This window comes from Aquarana catesbeiana, linkage group LG05 (genome assembly GCF_042186555.1).
Source record: "Aquarana catesbeiana isolate 2022-GZ linkage group LG05, ASM4218655v1, whole genome shotgun sequence".
Lineage (NCBI taxonomy): Eukaryota > Metazoa > Chordata > Amphibia > Anura > Ranidae > Aquarana > Aquarana catesbeiana.
This window is the reverse complement of record NC_133328.1, coordinates 182,567,819-182,586,148: the sequence shown is the minus strand read 5'-3', so window position 1 is coordinate 182,586,148 and position 18,330 is coordinate 182,567,819.

The window sequence follows — 18,330 nt, the reverse complement described above, 5'->3', positions numbered from 1 at the left end:
TTGGCTTGTATCCAGATTATCAGTGTCTTCAGCCAGCCCAGATCCCTGGCCTGCATGTAGGGTGGCCACTTCATCCGTTTAAACCTGAACACATTTGAATTACACAGGTTCTGAGGCTAATTTAATGTAGATAAAGGCACCAAGTGAGTTTATTTACCACCTTAATCAGCCACAGAACCTGTGTAATTAATATGTGTTCGGTTTTAAAGGGATGAGGTGGCAACCCTACCTGCATGCTCATGACCGATTCCGCTCCACTGTTACCCCCAGTTCACTCATCTGTTCCAGACCTTCTTCCTGGTGTCTTCCTTACTCATGTTCTCAGTAGATTACAGTGTTTATGGTAGGGTAAACCCAGGGGTCACCATCAGACTCTGCCCATTGTTGGCATCACTGTTTGGAAGTCCAAATCCCAGTGAATAGCTCCTGGTCCTTAGACTCCACAACCTAGGGGGAACTTTTGCACTTCTTGCTCTTACATCGTACCATTCTTGTACTTTGGTGAGTCCTGATCCAAACCCTGGGTCTAATATGTTCCAGCATGATCCAGATCCTAGTTCTTACCAGTATGGTTTTTACTCCACAGCCCCCGCTGCAAGGTCAAACGTGTTTTGTGTTGCTTTACCCTATCATAAGCCAGCTGTTGGCCTTCACATTTTGGGTACACCTACCACCCCTCTTTGGCTAATCCATGTAGTGTAGTTGGAGGGTTCACATCTGTACGGTTGCCTTCATGATGCTGAGTCCATGTGCTTCTCTTGCAGTGCAAGCAGATGATGGTTGGTGGGATGGGCTGGCAAGGTGCTGTGCATAAATTCCTGAAAACATCACAGTACCCTGTCTCAGTACTGCTCACAAAAGACCTCAGTCCTAAAGCAAGCAGTGGGCTGGCTCTTGGGAGGAATTATGAAAATATCAAAATTCATTTGGGGGTGGATGTCAGTCTGGAGGAATAGGTATTCCTATACAGGCTACTTTTGCAAGCAGACCATCGTAGATATTGTCCACACGTGATGGTGAGACTCCATGACTGAAAGAACCAAAGTCCATTTAAGAAAGAGGTTAGCCAGGAACAGTAAGGCTGGGAGAAATTAAGTGGATGATGCTGGATGTCCTCCAGACAGGAAAAGTCAGTCTGATTTGCTGCAGCTTCTAATGTCCACTGTGAGAAGCTTACAGTGTGCAGTGAAATCAGCCTTTCAGTACAGGTGAGGAGCCTGTAAAATTGTTCAAGACTATAGTGCAAACCAACCTGGATTATGATAAACTAGGAAACTGGCAATAACCATCTAGCTAAATGTGCTTAATTACATAAAAGATGCCCCCTTCCTTGCCAGTACCGTGCAGATATCTCACTAGAGGTGTGGGGATCTAAGCTTCCAATTATCAGCCCAGTAGCAAAATAATTTTATCCCATTCTCTCTAATTATTCCCATTTTCATTTTAAGGGAATAAAATATGTATTAGGTTATCTGGATGAATGCACAATGCATATAATAATAAATGAAACCTAAATCCTCATTACTGTACTATATATTAATTGTGTAATTGAAGGGCAGAGACAGATTAAGGGAGAATGGGAATTTAGGAAATGTAGTAGCTTTGAACCCCATCCATTCTACTGACATTGATAAGGATTGCAACTGGCACTGAGAAGCCTTTTTGCATTTTCTGTACTGACATGGCATCAGATACCATCTGTCTGCAAGTACACCCTCACTTGTAAATAAGTAGGTATGCTATCCTTCTGGGTTACTGCAGAAGCATGAACATTGTAGCTGGTCTCCCTACACATTCACAAGGCCCTTATGGATCTGGCTCTAAAAAAGTGGAATTGTCATTGCATGCGCTGTGCACGCCTTTACATCTCTCTACCTGGTTCACATCTAAGTTCTCCAGAGAACTTACCGAAAAAAGTTCTGGATACCTCACCGAAAAAAAAAAATATTGATAAGTTAGAAAGAGTCCAGAGGCGGGTAACAAAAGTGATGAAAGGTCTAATGCCACGTACACACGATCTGAATTCTTGTTGGAAAAAGCTATGATAGTTTTTCTGACAGAATTCTACTTAAGCTTGTCTTGCGTACACACCAAAGTCTGACCGTCCAGAACGCGGTAACGTACAACACGTACGAGGGGACTAGAAAAGGGAAGTTTAATAGCCAGCGCGCCACCCTTTGGGTTCCTTCTGCTAATCTTGTGTTTATCTTGTGTTAGTAGAAGTTTAGTAAGAGATGATTCGCGCTTTTCAGACTCCTGCTTTTTCAGATCATTTTACTGCTTTTCAGTTTGTGCTTGTATCTGCTTTTTAGTGCGTGTAGTCAGTTCGTATCTGTTTTTCAGTGCGTTCTTGTCCGCTCATTACTGATTTTCAGCTCGCTCTTCACAGGCCTTGCTGTTCTTCAGTGCGTTCTGTTTAGTTCGTTCTGACCAGCCGACCATTTTGAAGCCATGTTGCGGGTACGTACTCGTCGTAGAGTTTGTGCTGTGCGGGGACTTGGTGTAATAATCCTAAATTTATTGCCTCAGTTGGTCCTGAGGCCAAACTTTCAGAAACTCCAATGACGGCCCTGGAAGCTGGCCATCCTGGCTTTCCCCCCCAAAGGGCTTGTGAAGTGCGAGAAAAATATGTTGAATCTTTTATGGGTAGGGGGGCCATTGCTATGCCAGCACAATTTGAATAGATTTTCTCTTTTATCAGATCAAATCTTGATTTTTATTTACTTCTTGGGTTTCTTTTAGCTGTCTCCTAGGTTCTTGTAGTGCCAAGTGGATTTTCCATTATTAAATAACACCCATTGTCACTGTAAACACCAACTTAACACAAAAATTGTATTAATCATTGAAAGAAGAAGCCACACATTGTTGAGTATAAAACCTTTTACTCTGTGCACATTCACATGTGCGTTTTATAAAACATTTGGTGGTAAAAAAAAAAAAACACATCTTTTTTAAGTTTTACCTTGAAATTTCTGAAAAAATACAGAAACAGGCATGTTTACAAACATAACATACACAACTCTGGAACTTACACAGTTCAATATTGCAAAAAAGAGGGCAATATCAGACAGTATATAGTGTGAAAAAGGTCTTGATATTGCCTTCATCCAATGGGGTGAAGTCACCCCTGTAAAAGCCAAATTTAGAAGATGCACACAAATTGTGAGTCAAAATGGGGATTTCCTTTCTGATCCCATACCTAATGTCAACATGTGCTACCTCCCATCATGGGGGATCAATGGACGTATTTTGGGGGTGCAACCACTTTCTCTCACCTACTAGAGTTGGGAGGAAGGGGTTGCACCCACAAAACGCGTACATTGAAATCCCTGATGGCAGATAGCACATGTTGACACACTGTGTGCATCTTCCAAATTTGGCTGTTAAACTGTATTAAAACTTTAGATAAAATTTTTGTAAAAAATAAAAAAAAAAATTCCAGGAATCTTTTTAGGATTTAAATTATCCCTAGTACATCAATCATGTTCTTCAGTCTTTGTTCAATCTCCTTGGTTTTTTCTTTGATAATGTCCAAATCCTGACTACAAAACATGATTTCCTGGATCATCCGTTGGGCACTGTCACTGGTTAAATCACTGTATTTTGGTACCACAACCTGAACATCACCTAAAATAAAAATACACACCATGTATTATAAATATGCAGGCATACATCTATTACCTGAATCTGTGGTGTCTGACACTGACCTGTTGTGGTGACAATCTCCACCACCTCTCCTTCCTCCACATCCTCAGGTTGTGACCTCTGTTCCCCTTCTTCAGGAGGTGGGGTCCCTGCTGTCCTCATATTTTCCAAGTCTTTGCTCCCCTATGAGAATGAAACAAAAGGTATACTTAGCACACAGATATGTGAGTCCAGAAATAGGAATATGAAACATTGAATGAATGAATGAATGAATGAAAGATTTGTATAGCGCTGCAAATGCGAACTGAATCGCCTCAAGGTGCTAGATCCGTCCTGTGTTGTCCAGCTTCTTAGAAGAGGTAGGTCTTGAGTTTTTTTCTGAAGGCCTGATGGTTTTCTTCCATGGGAATGTGAGTAGGTAGAGCGTTCCATAGCCGTGGTCCTTGGACTGTGAATCTTCGTTCTCCCTTTGTTTTGTAGCTGGGTTTTGGAATAAGGAGGATGTTTTGGTTAGAAGATCAAAGACTGCGATTAGGTGTGTATTTACTTTCTCGCATAGGTATTGAGGGGCGTTTCCTTGTATACATTTGTGGGTGAGGCAGAGGATCTTGAAAGTGATTCGATTCTTTACGGTTAGCCAATGTAGACTCCTCAGGGAAGGGGAGATGGATTCACAGGGTTTTTTTTCCTGTTAACAGTCTTGCCGCCGTGTTTTGGATGAGTTGTAAGCACGCAAGCTGATATTGGGGTAGTCCTATGTAGAGGGAGTTTGCATAGTCAAGTCTGGAATTGATGATTGTTCCAACTACTGCTGCTTTGTATTCTTCTGGGACTAAGGGGATGAGTCTACGTAGCAGTCGGAGGAGATGGTGAGATCCGCTGACTACTGATCCTATTTGTGCATCCATTGACATTTTTGAGTCAAAAATCACTCTGAGACTCTTGGCTTTGGTGCTGGTCTGTCCAAAGATGGTGGGAGGTGTCCATGGGGTCTTAGTTTTGGAATTTTGGTTTGCGTGTAGGAGAAGAAGCTCTGTTGTTGATCTGTTGAGTTTGAGAGAGCTAGTGGTCATCCAGTCGTCTATCAAAGTGAGGCATATTTCTAGTCGCTGATGATGGTCTTTTTCTCCAGTGATGCGGAAGTAGAATTGAGTATCATCAGCGTATGAGTGGAAGCAGAGGTCCGATTTTCTAATGATTTTGAGGAGTGGGCGGATGTAGATGTTGAAGAGCACTGGTGACAAGGGTGAACCTTGAGGGACTCCACAAGAGATTGCGTGGGTTTCAGAGGTGAATGCTCCTAGTTTCACTGTCTGAGAACGATTTCCTAAGAAGGATGCGAACCATTGTAGATCTGAGTCTGTGACTCCTGCTACTTCTGTGAGGCGGATGAGTAGAGTATTGTGGTCCACTGTATCGAACGCTGCACTGAGGTCCAACAGTACCAGGAGACATGATTCTCCATCATCAGCTGCTTCGAGGCGTCGTCCCATATTTTGAAAAGTGCAGTTTCTGTGCCATGGCCTGGGCGGAAGCCTGATTGCAGAGGGTTCAAAAGTTTGTGTGTGTCCAGGTGGTGTTGTAGCTGTTGTACTACTGCTTTCTCCATAATCTTGGAGATGGTGTTAAGGCTTGGTATCGGTCTGCGATAGTTAGGGTTCTTAGGGTCGAGGTTGGGTTTCTTTAGCAGGGGTTTGACGATGCCATGCTTGAGGGCGATCGGAACAGTCCTTTCTTTGAACGACTGGTTTTTGAGGTGTGTTATAGTAGGAGCCAAGATGTCGGAGCATTCTTTCAGGAGTTTTGTGGGAATTATGTAGTTTGGTGATGTGCTGTCTCTGAGGCTTCTGATGATGTTTTTGGTGGTATCAGTGGTGATTGGGATCAGCGAAAAATTCGGTGATTGTGTGATGATCGTATCGACTTTTTCTTTTTGCTTTAGTTGAATGAGGTTGGTTGATTTTTTCTGTTGAATTGTTTTCCAGATGTTGTCGATTTTGTCGATAAATAAATCCGATAATTCATTGCAGAATTCTTGGGTTTCGTTTCCTAGGGGCTCTAGGCAGGTAGGGTTCATAGTCTTAGCGACTATTTTAAAGAGTTCCCGAGGGCGGTTTAAGGCTGTTGAGATGGTGTTTGAGAAATGTTCCTTTTTTGCTTGGAAGTGGGGTACAATTGAATGTTTTGGCAGAGTTCCAAGCTGAAGACATGATTTTTTCCTTTACCAAGTATCCACTGGAGCACCTGTGTGGGACACCCTAAAAAGTTTGTTCTTGTGCCCCACACTAGTGCTCCAGAGTCCAAATGTGTAAACAGTTGCTGAGTGTCCTCTTCTTACATTACACTGAATCAAGTTTGCAATTTGAAACACATCTAGACAACAATGTCCTAAACTTCTTTTTATATAAATTATCATGACCAAATGTAGTTAACCCTGTATCTGGAAAAAACATCGTATTTAGTTGGCAAACGAACAATGTTTACTACAACCGATTACTGTGCCCACGAACATGACATTAGCCATTTTAAACTATACAACAGTAAAGAAAAGCACATGGAGCTGCATGCAAGTAATAATAAGAATAGGAACACACGCCAACTACTTTACTTTTTAGAAGCGCTTTCTTTATCCTTCTGTACTGATCCTGCTCCCTTAATTTGAGGTCCAACCAGTGTTTCCTCAATTGCTCCTTGGATCATCATACCCCAAAATTCCAGCGCAGACTCTTCACAACTTTAGTCATGATCGTGGCCTTTCTCACATTTGGGTTTAGGTACGGTCTATACTTCCCATCATAGTCGGCCCTCTTCAATATGTCCACCATCTCTTCAAAGGACATATTTGAGGCCTTAAATCTCCTCCTCCTGGATCGGGACGTTTCTTGCTCCAGGCTTTCCTCCTCGTTACTGCTATTAAGCACCTGCTGTGTCTTCGCCATGTTCCTCTCCCACTATGATTAAAGAGATGGGGCGGGGAATATTCTAGAAAGAACAACAGTGGCGGGCAATGCAGGAGGAGTTTCACGCATGCGCAGTGTATTTAAAGCGTAACACGCGTGCATTGTACGGGCATCAACAAGTGGAGGAGCCCAGCTTGAGCCAGGCATAGCATTCTTCAAAATATTTCTGGTTGTCAAATTAATGATGTTAAATATATGCTAATTTTGAGCACTAATTTCTGATTTCACAAAGTGTTTTACATATCAATAGACAAGTGGCCACAAATGATTGGCACAAGTATGAAAAATGTGGGGGGTCAGAATGATAGTCTTTTCTATTTATTAACATTAAATTTGCAACAGTCATGAGATGAAAATTGTGTGTGATTGATGAAGCAAAAACTAAAACAATGTCCCTTTTTCATACACAGGAAAGCGGCCTCAGCCAGGCCGTGGAAAGTGGCAGCCAGGAGGTGGCCGGGCCCAGTAGCCTGCCAGAATCACAGGTCCCTCCCCTCCACCTTCCACCAAAAAGTGGCAGTAAGAGGAGTAACATGAAGGAGGCAGCAATTGGCCTATTTCTGAAGGCTACTGCAGCCCTCAGAACCCCCCACAGTGTTCAAGAGGAATGCATGCATTATAGCCTGCAAAATGCTGGAAATGGAGGAGGGCCAACTCCTCTTATATGAGGAAGTAATGTTACAAGCCCTAAATAAGGGGTTGAGGGGCCAACTCAAAAGTCAAAGCCACATTTGTGAGTTGAAGCATGGTCCTCCTCCAGGTCCTCCTCCTCCACATTCTGCCACACCTCCAACACCACAGCCATAGCCTGGAAGGAAGCATCTAAGGAAGACCAGAGAGTGATGGCCTGGGTTCAGTCTGGTCTGGCAAAAGATGCAGGCTGTGGTATGACCACAGCCTGGGGCCAGATATGTCATCTGCTGCTGTTCCTGATCTCTTGTAGTCTTGGATCGGATTGTGCTCACTATTATAAGGCCAACAATTTTGACTGTAAAATTATTTATGTCTGCCCTTGAGTACAAAGGCTTTGCAAATTTCACCAGTTTCTCCAGTGTTGCCTTCCTCTTTATTTTATTAGGACCCAGAATAAATTCATATTTTTTTCAGAAATACTTGCCTATGTATTTTACTTCAAAAAGGACAGTTTTTTGGAGTAGGCAGGTACATTTAAAAAATACAATGTCAAATTAACAAGGGACACCAACCAACCTCATTGAGATTTACAAAGACAAGATAATAATGGTGTTGTGGAAACGTGACATACAAAAAAAAAAAAAAATGGAGATCACTATAAAATAATTTAAAAAAAAAATGGAGATCACTATAAAATAATTTAAAAAATAAAACAACAGGAGATCTTGATTCAAAAAAAATAAAAAAGGACTATAAAAATTAATTATAAACATTATTATGGAGATCTGGCTCTAAAAAACAAAAAGATTATTCAGGAGATCACGAGAAATAATAAAGAAATAAGTTTGTGAGAACTCTGTGTGAATATGAGCGGCAAAACAATTTCATTCTTCTACGTAGCATTATAAAGAAGAAGAGAATGCGCTGCATTGAAAGATTTAAAAATTTGCAGTGTGACGAATGTGCCATCTCCATTACGAATGGTCATTTTACCAGACTGAGTGGCTCCGTCTCGTACTTGATTCTGAGCATGCGTGGTTTCTTGCGCGCCGGAATTGCATACACATGAACGGAATTTCCGATAGAAACTTTTTCCATCTGGAAAATTGAGAACATGCACTCAATCTTTTGCTGGCGGAAATTCAGCCAGCAAAAGTCCTATCGAGCATACACATGATCGCATTTTCCAACCAAAAGCTCTCATCTGTCTTTTGCTGGCCAAATTTCCGATCGTGTGTACGTGGCATTAGGGATAAAACATATCAAGAGCGACCTTAATACAGGAACGTAAGATGTACAGTCTGGAGGAAAGAAGGGAAATGGGAAACATGATTGAAACCTTTAAATACATCAAGGGGTGAATAAGGTTCAAGAGGGCAGTATTTTCCTTGTCAAAAGAAGTTTATTGAGTATACAATGTTATAAAGATACATAAAGTAAGTTTACAAGGATCTATAAAGTAAGCTCATTGTTTTACAGTAGGGTTTATATAGGTAAATATCATGAAATTTCAAATATTAAACATTGGGTTCACGTAAACCTAAATTAAAGATATATATCATTTCCTTAGTTACTTTTGTAGGTATTTAAATGATTTATACCTACTATACATATTGTTTACAAGTAGAGTGTATATAGGTCAAATAAATTCTGATAATGAGCTTTAATCGTAAGGTGGAGAAAAGGAAAGAGAAAGAAGAAAAAGGGTTGAAAGGTAGAGGTATGGTCCACAAGGTTGTCCCGCTCGTCAGTTTATTATTCTTTTTAGTTCTCTTTGAAGCCTTAGAATGGGTGTCTCTGTAAGTCATTTAATCTGTTACCATGGCAACAGGACAGAGTCATTGAAATTTGACAGGAACTGTTGTTTTATCCAAGGGTGCCAAAGTTTTTCAAATTTTGGAATTTGATTTTGATCGATGGCTACCATCTTAGCATGGGACATTGTATTATTCATTCTGTGAATTGTTTCTGCTAGTACCAATGTAGGAGATTTCCATGCCTTGGCCACTGTTTGTTTTGCAGCCGTTATTAGTTGGATCATAAGTTTGAATTGAGAGAGTGTTAACCATTCCGGTTTTAGATTAAGTAAAGTTAAATATGGATCTGGTTGTATTATCTTTTTAAATATTTTAGATGCAATCACGAAAACTTCCTTCCAGAAGGTTTGGATTACTGGGCACGTCCACCATATGTGTTAATATGTGCCTATTTCTGGGCATCCTCGAAAACAAAGAGCTGAGGTATTAGGTGAATATTTTGCCACTCTAGCGGGTACAAGGTACCAGCGAGTTAGGACTTTATAATTTGTCTCCAGTGCTAAGATGTTGGGTGAAGATGACTTAGATGTGAGCCATATGTTAGACCAGTCCGTGTCTTCTAAAGTTCGTCCCAGGTCCTCCTCCCACCTCTGAACGTAAGAGGGTCTATTAAGATTTGCTACTCCATATAATTGATTATAAAGTGATGAAATTGTACCTTTAGCAAGTGGATCTTTTGTACAGATTGATTCAAAAATGGATAATTGGGATAATGGTGTATCCCCCTTTAGGAATGGTGTATAGAAATTTTTGATTTGGAGATATCTAAATATCTCAGAGTTTGGTAGATCATATTTTTCTCTAAGCGATGGGAATGAAAGGAATGATTTAGATGCTATGAAGTCATTTAGTGTCTGAATGCCTGATGTTGTCCAAGCTTTAAAAGAATTTGGGTAGATCCATGCCGGATAAAAGGCCGGATTTCTGATAAAAGAAAGGAGAGGATTGTGTGGAGATTGTAACTGATATTTGGTTTTTAGTTTATCCCAGAGAGATAAGAAGTGTTTAGTTATGGGATTATGAATTTTAAAGCGGTCTTTAGGATCAAGCCATAATAAATTTGATATTAATAGAGGGTCATTTTCTGAAGCCTCTATAAATACCCATAATGGGATTTCCTGTTTTGCATGGTATTTGGACAGACTGGCCAAATGTGCTGCTCTGTAGTAGTTAGTAAAATTAGGGTATCCCAGGCCTCCTTTATTTTTGGGAAGATGTAGTGTGTGTATAGGTATACGTGGTTTAGAAGAGCCCCATATAAACGAAGTTGCTCTTTTTTGTACTATTCTCAAAAAATAGGAAGGAATTGGAATAGGGAGGACTCTGAATAGATAAAGCAATTTGGGTAGAATAGTCATTTTGATTGCATTAATTTTCCCTATCCAGGATAAAGGAAGTTGCGACCATTGTTTTATTAGATTTGTGATCTGTCTTAATACAGGAGGATAATTGGTTGAGAATAAGTCAGAATGAGATGCTGTTAAATGAATTCCAAGATATGGGATTGATTTTTCTGCCCATGTGAATGGGAGTGCAGCCTTAGCCGGGATCAATTCCATGTTTGTGAGTGAAATATTAAGCACTAGGCATTTCTTAGGATTAATCATAAGGCCGGATAGGGCTGCAAATCCATCAAGAGCTGGTATTAAGTTAGGACCAGAGACCTGTGGTGATGATAGAAAAAGTAATATATCGTCTGCAAATATACATAATTTGTGTGTAATACCTCCTACTTCAATGCCAGTTATAGTTTGGTTTGTTCTGATGTATTGGGCCATGGGTTCGAGTATAAGGGCAAATAATAAGGGAGATAATGGGCAACCCTGTCGGGTACCTCTTTCGATATTAAAGGCTTCAGATTTGTATCCAGCATATTTTATATAGGCTTTGGGTTTATTATATAATGCTTTGATCCATGTTAAAAAGTGGGGTCCAAAACCCCATTTTTGTAATGAATATTGCATATATTGCCAGGATACTGTGTCAAATGCCCTCTTAATATCGAGAGATAGAAAACATAAAGGGATTTTCCGTTTTTTAGCAATATGTGCCAATAACACTGCCCTGCGTATATTATCGCCTGCCTGTCTATTTGGCATGAAGCCTACTTGATCTCTATGTATTAATTTTCCTATAATGCTATTGAGGCGTTTTGCTATTATTTTTGCTAATAATTTAATATCGAGGTTTAACAGAGAGATAGGCCGATAATTCACACAGGAAGTATCATCAGAAAGGGGTTTTGGGATCATACAAACAATTGCCATTAGTGTTTCTTGCCGAAAAGAATGTCCATCTAGAAGTTTGTTAAAAGTTTCAGTGAGAATGGGAGAGAGTATTTCTGAGAATGTTTTATAGTATAAAGCCGAGTAGCCGTCTGGGCCTGGTCTTTTGTTAAGTTTTAGGTCTTTTATGGCGTTAGCAACTTCATCTATAGTTATAGGCTCATCCAAACTGCTTTTTTGATTCTGAGATAACTCAGGTAAGTTTATTTTTGAGAAGAAGGATTCAGCTTCTGTAGGATTAAATTCATTGTTTGTCTTGTATAAAGTTGCGAGATGTGAGTGAAATTTATGGACTATTTTAACTGGATTACAAGTGTAAACATTTTTTGATAATTTCAAACGTATTGGTTTGAAAGATTTGTTAGTTGAATTTAATGCCCGAGCCAAATATGTACCAGGTTTGTTTGTATTCATGTAGAAATTGTGTTTGGAGCGTTTGAGGGATTTATCAACTGACTCAGTGAGAAATAGATCGTATTCCAATCTAGATTTTTCCAGATGAGATTTTGTACTCTGAGATGGATTATCTTGAAATGATATGTAGGCTGCATTAAAATTGAGTTCTAGTTTTTTTGCTAGATTTTTGCGTTCCCGTTTAAATAGTGTCATTTGTCTTTGTATTGTACCACGCAAGACAGGCTTATGAGCTTCCCACAGTGTTATTGGGGAGATGTCTGTTGTATTATTAATTGATATGTATTCCTTTAAAGCTTGTTCAATGGCCATCTGATGTAGTGGGTGTTTGAGCATTATGTCCGGTAAGTACCACGTTGGGTCATGCGCTTTTGGTATGGCTGAGGCTATAGTAGTGTATACTGCATTATGGTCAGACCACGGAATCGGAATTATATCTGATGCAATAATTTCTGGTATCATTCCTATTGTTAGAAAAATATGATCTATTCTGGTGAAGGTTTGATGAGGGTGCGAGAAATAAGTGAATTTCTTTTTCATTGGGTTACTTTCTCTCCATGAATCTACCAGATTGTATTTGGAAAGAAGTTGAGAAAAAGGTAATCTAGAGGTTATTTTGGATGGTGTAAAAGGTGATTTATCTAGAAATGGGAGGAGGACCTGGTTCGAATCCCCACACATTATCACTGTTCCTATTTTGTGTGTATTAATCACTTGTAATATATGTGAGAGGAATGGTGTAGGTTGTTTGTTAGGAGCGTAGTAGGAAATCACAGTGATTGCTGTATCCATTATATAACCCATGAGTATCAGGTATCTACCTTCTGGGTCTTTAATTTCTGATGATAAGGTGAATGGTGTGGATCGGTGAAATGCAATTAGAGTTCCCCTTTGCTTGGTACAGGCAGAAGCCGTGTAAATTTGTTGATAAAAAGGAGAAATATATTTTGGAGTAGAATCTTTGGTGAAGTGTGTTTCTTGGAGGCATACTATGTGAGCCTTCTTGTTATGGAAAGTACGGAAGGCTTTGGTCTAGGCATGTGCATTTCGTTTCGTTCCGAATCGAAATTCGGACGAATTTTTCATTATTCGGAAATTCGGATGCATCCGAATTTCCGAATGACAAAAGTAAAGAATTTAAACGAATCCGAAAAAAAAACGAACGAATTCGAATCGAATTCGAAAACATATTCGAATCGAATTCGAAAACATATTCGAATCGAATTCGAAAACATATTCGAATCGAATTCGAAAACATAATCGAATTCGAAAACATATTCGAAAACATATTCGAATCGAATTCGAAAACATAATCAAATTAAAAAGAAATAGAAAACGTTTTTCTAAAAAAAACAATAAGGTAGAATATAAAATAATAAAGCAATAGAATATGTATATATATATATATATATATATATATATATATATATATATATATATATATATATATATATATATATATATATATATATATGTTTTTTTATGCTTTTCTTTTCTATTATTTTATATTCTATAATAGTATTTTCAATTCAAATTCAAATTCATTCTATACGAAATTCGAATTTCGGAACATGGCTTCTGAAGTTTGAATTTCGTATAGAATGAATTCGAATTTGAATAGAAAAAATTAGAACAGAAAATAATAGAAAAGTATAGACTATAAAAACAATAGAACAGAATAGAAGAAAATATAATATATATATTATATTTTCTTCTATTCTGTTCTATTGTTTTTCTAGTCTATTCTTTTCTATTATTTTCTATTCTATTCTAATCTTTTACATTCAAATTTGATTTCGGTCTATATGAAATTCGAATTTTGGAAGATGTTATATATATATATATATATATATATATATATATTTTTTTTTTTTTTTTTTTTTTTTTTTCTATTCTGTTTCATTGTTTTTCTATGCTATTCTTTTCTATTCTATTCTAAACTTTTCTATTCGAATTTGAATTCATTCTATACGAAATTCGAATTTCGGAAGATGGCTTCTGAAAGTGGAATTTCGTATAGAATGAATTCGAATTTGAATAGAAAAGATTAGAATAGAAAATAATAGACTAGACAAACAATAGAACAGAACAGAATAAAATATAATATATATAATTTATTCTATTCTGTTCTATTGTCTTTCTAGTCTTTTCTCTTCTACTCTATTCTAATCTTTTCTATTCAAATTCGAATTCATATTATAAGAAATTCAAATTTCGGAAGATGGTTTTATATATATATATATATATATATATAATGTGTGTATATGTATAATATATATATATGTATATGTATAATATATATATATATATATTTATATATATATATATATATATATATATATATATATATATATATATATATATATATAAAACCATCTTCCAAAATTTGAATTTCTTATAAAATGAATTCGAATTTGAATAGAAAAGATTAGAACAGAGTAGAAGAGAAAAGACTAGAAAAACAATAGAACAGAATACAAAAAATTATATATATTATATTTTATTCTGTTCTATTGTTTGTCTAGTCTATTATTTTCTATTCTAATCTTTTCTATTCAAATTCAAATTCATTCTATACGAAATTCCACTTTCAGAAGCCATCTTCCGAAATTCAAATTTCGTATAGAATGAATTCAAATTCGAATAGAAATGTTTAGAATAGAATAAAAAAGAATAGCATAGAAAAACAATGAAACAGAATAGAAACAAATATATATATTATATTTTATTCTCTTCTGTTCTATTGTTTTTCTAGTCTATTCTATTTCTATTCTAATCTTTTCTATTCAAATTCGAATTCATTCTATACGAAATTCTAATTTTAGAAGCCCTCTTCCGAAATTCGAATTTCGCATAGAATTAATTCAAATTCGAATAGAAAAGTTTAGAATAGAATAGAAAAGAATAGCATAGAAAAACAATGGAACAGAATAGAAAAAAAATATAATATATATATTTAACCATCTTCCAAAATTGGAATTTGGTACAGAATGAATTCGAATTCAAATAGAAAAGCTTAGAATACAATATATTATATTTTTTTCTATTCTGATCTATTGTTTTTCTATGCTATTCTTTTATACTTTCTATTCTATCCTAATCTTTTCTATTGGAATTCGATTTCATTCTATACGAATTTCAAATTTCGCAAAATGGTTATATATAGTTTACTTTTTCAAATTCAGTTATTGTTTTTTTCGAATGTGGTAGAAATTTTTCGAATTTGACAGTTTTTTTCGAATGTGGTAGAATTTTTTCGAATTTGACAGTTTTTTTGAATGTGGTAGAATTTTTTCGAATTTGACAGTTTTTTTCGAATGTGGTAGAATTTTTTCGAATTTGATAGTTTTTTTCGAATGTGGTAGAATTTTTTCGAATTTGATAGTTTTTTTCGAATGTGGTAGAATTTTTTCGAATTTGACAGTTTTTTTCGAATGTGTTAGAATTTTTTCGAATTTGATAGTTTTTTTCGAATACGGTCAAATTTTTTCGAATTTAATATTTTTTTCAAATGTAGTAACATTTTTTTTGAATTTGATAGTTTTTTTCGAATGTGGTAGAATTTTTTTCGAATTTGACAGTTTTTTTCGAATGTGGTAGAATTTTTTCGAATTTGACAGTTTTTTCCGAATGTGGTAGAATTTTTTCGAATTTGACAGTTTTTTCGAATGTGGTAGAATTTTTTCGAATTTGATAGTTTTTTTCGAATGTGGTAGAATTTTTTCGAATTTGATAGTTTTTTTCGAATGTGGTAGAATTTTTTCAAATTTGACAGTTTTTTTCGAATGTGGTAGAATTTTTTCGAATTTGATAGTTTTTTCCGAATGTGGTAGAATTTTTTCGAATTTGACAGTTTTTTTCGAATGTGGTAGAATTTTTTCGAATTTGATAGTTTTTTTCGAATGTGGTAGAATTTTTTCGAATTTGACAGTTTTTTTCGAATGTGTTAGAATTTTTTCGAATTTGATAGTTTTTTCGAATACGGTCGAATTTTTTCGAATGCGGTCGAATTTTTTCGAATTCGAATACGAAACGAAACGAATTCCGAAAACGAATGTAATAAATGCAACGAATTTAACTAAACGAATTAAGTTAAATAACGAATCGAAACGAAACTAAACTAAACGAATTTTTTCATCCTGCACATGTCTACTTTGGTCCTTTTTTGAGGGACATTTATTCCCTGAACATTCAGGGAAAGTATATTCAGTGGTGCCATGGCAATAGATCAAATAGTTTTGACTTACTTTTTGTTATGCAGAGCTGACTGCGCAGATCAACCTGTGTGGACTGAAGAGATGAATAGATAGAAAAGAAACCAGTGAATTCTGGAGTAAAGAGTAAACAAAAAACATATGAGATTAAATGATACATTGTATAAATTATTTTTTGCAAGTAATCACAATTTACCCGTGAAAGAGAGTAAATATCTCTCTCAGGGGAATAAGTGCCTTCGTCACACTCCCACATAATATGATTGGGAGAATGAGGAGGGCTAATGGGGGTACACGGATCTTCCGCTTACAGGAGAGAAGTGCTATGTCAAAAGACATCAAAATGATGTTTCATTAATTGGAGTGCAGAATATAGTTTTTGTTGAAATTATTTATTCCAGGGTGGTTGTATATGGTTAGTCTTGCCCTAGGCTAAATAATTCAGTTAGAAAGGTACTGTTAATAACTTTGGTATTGATGAAGATAGTTTGAATTATTTTGGGATTTTAACCATTTAAGAGTAAACAATTACATATTTTATTCATATGCAACTGTTTAGATATGTTAACTCATAAAATTGAGGTTGTATTGCTTCAGATTAGAAAAAACAAAAACATAATTCTAGGAACTAGTTAGATAATAATATATTTGTTTTAAGAAAAGAAAGAAAAAGCTTCCATTACTTCTGGATTGTTGAACATATTTGTCCTAAAAAGTAATAAATCTATTATTACCTGATAATATATAACTGAACAAGAATTTCCTTATTTCACTTATATATTCTAAGGCTATATGAATCAGAAGTAATAAGAAATATAACTGGAATGTAACATGATCCCACACAGTGTGTGACTATCAGAATGCAGTTACATTCAGTTATAAATACAGGTTTTTTATAGAGAACCATCTCTTAGTATAATAAATGAAGAGATATCAGGAATTAGGATGTCAGTCCATTGAATCTTCTTGGTCCATGGATGATGTGGCATAACGGCCTCTTTTGTGAGAATGATGATTCCCATTTTGTTCTGAAATTTTCTGGGTGCTGCCTGAAGGTGAAGATGACCCCATTCTTCTGCGTGTGGGAGTGTTGCTGCTTGTGGGTTCTGTCAGATTTAATTTTAAAAGGGTTTGTTGTAGTTCATCTGCTGATCTGCTTCTGTAAATTGTACCTTGGTAGTTAAATCTGACTGAAAAGGGGAAGCCCCATTGATACATAATGTTGTGGCGTTGCAGTTCCATTAGTTGGGGTTTCATGGATCGTCTTTTAGTAATAGTAAGTTGGGATAGGTCAGCAAAAATTAGATAATTGTGTCCTTGAAAATTAAGTTCCTTTTTTTCTCTTGCAGCAATTAGTATTTGTTCTTTCGTTCTGTAATAATGAAATTTTGTGATTATATCACGTGGGGGTCCATCTTTCTTTTTGGCTGTGAGGGCTCTGTGTACTCTGTCCAGTTCTAAACGTTCAATAGGGATATCTGGCTTTAGTTCTTGTAATAGAGCAGTAATAGTAGATTGCAGGTCTGTCACAGTTTCAGGTATTCCCTTTATGCGCAAGTTTGAACGTCTGGCTCTATTTTCGTAATCTTCGAGCTTAGTTTGAAGTATTAAATTCTCTTTTTTTAATTGTTCCAATTCTGTTATATTTTCTTGGGTTGTAATTTCAATTTCATCCATTTTTATTTCTAAGGCTGCGGTGCGGTTTCCCAGCTCTCTTATTTCTTTGGTTAGGCTTTTTGTTATTTGGTCTGAGGTTTGTTTTAAAGCCTTATGAAGCATCTTTTCAAATTGTAATAATATTTCTGGGGATACTGAGGAGGCTTGTGGAGAAGTTTGTGAGAGGATTTGTTCTGTATCTGACTCAAATGGAGAGTCTTGCTGTGACATTTTCTGTCTGTGAGAGCGCCCTGATGCTGTATCTTGTGAGGTGACTGGAGCTGCTTCAGCTGCAGTGAGTGCCTGTGAGCTCTTTGTGAGGTGATTTTTATTTCTGCCACGGTTTCCTCCCAGTACCATATTTCCTGCCCAAACTTTCACAGTTTGTTCCCTGGGGCAAAAAGGTTCAAATGGATACCTTTTGAGCCTGCAGGCTCCGCTTTGTCCTTCTCTTCTCTCCTCAGCGGTGTGGAGCTCTAACAATGCATGTCTGCTCTGCTAGGCTCCGCCTCCTGCCCCAAGAGGGCAGTATTTTCAATATAAAACCAAGATCAAGAACACAGGGACATGACCTCAAACTAACTGGAGGAAAGCACAAAACTAATCTTATATTGAAAAGAGGTTGGGGAAATTGGCGCTGCCCTATTAACAGTGTTTATTGCTTACAAATTAAAAGTGGTGATAATGATTAAATAATCACATTAGA